The following is a 4,490-nucleotide window of genomic DNA, read 5'->3' as shown; positions in this document are numbered from 1 at the left end:
ATGGGGCGGGGGGGGGGTGACCATGGGACTTTGCCTTCCTTGTTCTTTGACTATTTGTATTTATTGTCTCACTTGTTCTTTGACTATTTGTGTCTACTGTATTGCTAGTTCCTCAACCTAGAACTGACCTTAATACTTGCATGTAATTTAAATGATATTAAAGCAGATTGGAAAATATAAAAGTTAAAAATAGAAAAAAAATAAAGAAAGAAATCTACCTTAACCTCAAGAATAGACATCACATCAAGTTAAAAAACTGAAAAAGAGAATTCCAACCAACTGTACCTAAGAAGTAAGCTGATGAAACAATTTTAATATCTGACAGAATAGACTTCAAGTAAAAATAGGGAAGTGCCCTATATACTCATCAAAGAAAACATCTACCATGAGGCTATTTCAGTTCTTAACATCTGTGCACAAAACCGAAGGGTACCTGAGTTCATAAAAGAAACACTACTCCAGCTCAAGCAAGTCTCAAAATTGAAATAACACTATGTGACCACCTTGGATTAAGTCTGGGTTTCAACAACAGAAGCAACAGAAAGCTTACTATCTCATAGTCTCCAGGACCAAAGAGTGAATCTTCAATAAATGAAACTTGAATGGCTGTGAAACACTTAAAAAGTATTCACCATTTTTGAAGCACCAGGGAAATGCAAACCAAAGCTACTTTGAGATTTCAGCTTATGCTCATTACACTGGTCACAGTCAACAAAATAAGGGATAGCTCTTGCAGTCAAGGATGCAGCGTGATGGGAACACTTTCCCATTGCTAAGGGGAGTGTGAAGTTGTACAGCAGGTATGGAAATCAGTATGGTGGCTCAGCAACAAAGTTATCATTACAGGTAATTTGGCTCATAATTTAGAGCCAGGGAATTTTTTTATATTCTCCTGGTCTTGTATTTTTAGGGGATTCTTGTATGTATTTCTTGTGCTTTTTGTTGCCCTCTTTGCCTCTGTTCATTTATTTTATTCTATTCCAATCTGTTTTGTTATATCTTATTTTATTTCATTTTATAGTTTCTATTTTGGTTTATTATTCTCTCATATAATAGATCCTCATTGTAGTTTGCCCTTCCTGCCCTCCTCCCAGTTCTTCCCCCTCATCTCCTCATAGACTCACTATCCTCAATCTCCCTTCACAAAAGAGCGGGTCCCCACTGACATCAACTGAAAATGCCATAACAACAAGCAATAAGTGTAGATATAAACCTTCATATCAAGCTTGGATGTGTCAAGCAGGCAGAAGAAAGAAGTTCCAAGAAAAAAGAAAACAGTCAAAAATATTGCCATTCAACCTATTAAGAGTCCCACAAAACCCCCAAATTAAAAGAAAAAATATTCCTTAGATGCTTAGTGCAGCCTCAGGCAGGCCCTGTGATTGCTGCTTCACTCTCTGTGAGTACCTATGAGCCCTGCTTAGTTGATTCTGTAGGCCATGTTGTCCTGGTGTCCTCATCCCCTCTTATTTCTACAATTCTTCTTTTCCTTCTTCCAAGGTTTGCTGAACGTCACCTAATGCTCGGGTGTGAGTCTCTGCGTCTGCTCATATTAGCTCTCTGGTGAGAATTGGACTAGGTGATGATCTATGAGTACAGCAGAATGACATTAGGAATCACATTTTATTGCCATTTTTGTTTCTTTTTGTTTTCCCAGTCCTAGTTAGTTTTACCCTAGATCTCTGGGATATACAGTCTCACATTCCTGGCCATACAGGCAGGGTCCCGCAGGTGTTCGCTTCCATAACATGGATCAAGTTAAAACAGTTATTGGTTGGCCACTCCCATAAGTTCTAAGCCTCCATTGAATGTCCCAGTATATCTTGCAGGCAGGACATGTTGTGTGATCAAATGTTTTGAATCTGGGTTGGTGTCCCAGTCCCACTACTAGAAGCCTTGCTTGGTTAGCGAATATGAAGGGTTCTGGATCTGTATCCTCCATTACTAGGAGTCTTTGCTAGAGTCATCCTCATAGGTTCCAGGAAATTTCCACTACACTAGATTTCCACAGTGAATTCTTATGTCACCCAATTCCAGTCATCTCTCCCTCTGTCTCTCTCTCTTTTTCCAACCTGCCTCCAGTCCACCTGCAAAATCTATTCTATGTTTTCTTCTTGAGATGCCTGGGAATAGAGGTAGGAGGATCTGGCAGGAAGACTGGAAGGCAAAAGTATAACTAAAATATATTGCATAAAATTAACATATCATTTCAATAAAAGCAAAAATATAAAATCTAGAGAATAAATGATCAAAATCTAAAGCTAACATGTGCCTGTAGCATGCAAAAGTAAACCAACAATTCACCGCCCTGCAACCACTTCTGTTAAAGGATCCAACAGAATGCATGTTAGCAAGGATCACTCATGATCTATTTCTTTTATAATTTTTCATATTCATTTTGTGATTCATTCTTTCTGAAAGGACATAGAGAAATCTATAGAGATGGAAAATAAATGCAATCATCAATCAGGTTTTAAAATAGATGTATTAGAATGAGCATATGAATTCTAAGTACCCACTTACATTGTTTAAGGCTGAACTTGTCTGGATCAGATACCCAAGGGGCAAAGGTCACTTAACATGGAGTAGCTAACTATAGTGAGGTTTTAAATTATTCATTAATGAGCCCATTTAAGGTGCTTTAAAATGTTCTTTGGCAGTTATATGGTTTCATAAATGCGTCACTCTTGTAAAGCCTTATTGTTTCCATTTATCCGCTTTGCATTGCCAATTTGAAACATCATAATGGGGCTTCAGGAAGAATCGCTTAAGAATGGTTCCAAACATTCAAGCAGAGTGCCTGTGGATGGCTGTTGTGTCTTTTAAATTATTTATACCTACTCAGCTTAAAACACTTTTAAATGAATGGGCTCTAGGATCCACAGTACTATAAATGCTTATTGAAACCTCCAAAAACTACTTTCCAGCTATTCAAGTGTGAACTTAGAAATCAAGTTTTATACATTCTCATTAATACCTTGTGATTCAGTCTGTTTGAACTTCAGTAACTAAAACCCACTGCTTCTGAAAATACATTTCACATAATGCAAGAGCATTATTATGTTTCATTTTAATCAGTGAATCCATTTAGTGATAGGCTTTGGTTTAATCAACAATAATTCCATTTAGGATTTGGAATGTAGGAAATAATTTAGAATTTTAGTTGAATAACTGATTAAGAACATTAGTAATAAATCTAAGCAAAATGAAAGAGAGGTGGACTGGATTTACAGAGAAATGTTGCACTAACAACATTTATGTTTCCTGAAGATATTAAATTTAAAATAGTAAAGACATGTAATTTAAAAGGATTTTAGAAAATATATCTTAGGGGATGGGTTGGAAGTGATGAATTTGGAGTAGACTTGATCCAAACACATATGAATGGATAAATTTTTCAAACATAAAAATATTAAAATAATTTTATAGCATATTATATGAATTAATTAATAAAAAGTGGAGATATATATGAAAAACAGATGTCTAATCTTAAAATAGACAGTACAGGGTTTGAAAACTGAGTTAGTCAGTAAAATACTTGATACACAAACATGATGTACCTGAGTTCAGATTCCCAGCATCCATGAAAAATCTACACAGTGAAATATGCATCAATAAATCCAGCACTGGCAAGGCAAACAGAAGTTGATACTGGCTCACTGGCTACTCAGGCTTACAAGTCAAACAGGTTTGTTAGAGACAGTCAATGATTAAGTCCTGTTGATGCATATCTAAGAAGCAAAAAACGAGAAATTCAAATGGTATTCTTAAGCCAAACAACTTCAAATAAAGTAAGAATCCCACAAAAGGGCAGTGAATAAATTTGCTTCCAAACACATGCTTTACCTCAGTCATACAATATAGAATAAAATGCAAATTTTTTACTTAGTAATATTTACTCATTTTATTAGATATTTTATTTATTTACAGTACAGATGTCATCCCCTTTCCTCCATTTCCTCTCCCGTATCCTATATTCCCTCTTCCTTTATGCTTTTATACCATTTTGATTACATGCATGTATTAAGGTCAGTTCTAGGTTGAGGATCTAGCAATACAATAGATGCAAATAGTCAAGGAACAAGCAAGACAATAAACACAAATAGTCAAATAAAACATAAGGCATTAAACCCAGTTACAAGAACACTCCCGTGATCACTGTTTCTAAAGGCTTATCAGGATGACCAAAGTATCTGAGCCTACTTCCCTGTCCTAGCCCAAGGTCATTTTCATGTCTGAAGCCTACTTCCTTGTTCTAACCTAAAATTTAGATTCCTGTCTGAAATTACTTCTTTGTTCTCGCCTAATATTTAGATTCCTGCCTGAGATTACTTCTTTGTTGTTTACTCTTAATTCCATAGAAGTGTGAACATATTTTGTGATCTATCAATACTGTTTAATTGAATCTTGTACTTTTTAATTTTGGTCAAATTATAACTGGTTCCTCCTTTTTTGTAAGGCCAATGTAGACTACCATGCTAGTCACTTCT

The sequence above is a fragment of the Arvicanthis niloticus genome, chromosome 12 (genome assembly GCF_011762505.2).
Source record: "Arvicanthis niloticus isolate mArvNil1 chromosome 12, mArvNil1.pat.X, whole genome shotgun sequence".
Lineage (NCBI taxonomy): Eukaryota > Metazoa > Chordata > Mammalia > Rodentia > Muridae > Arvicanthis > Arvicanthis niloticus.
Note: the sequence above shows the minus strand (reverse complement) of the source record.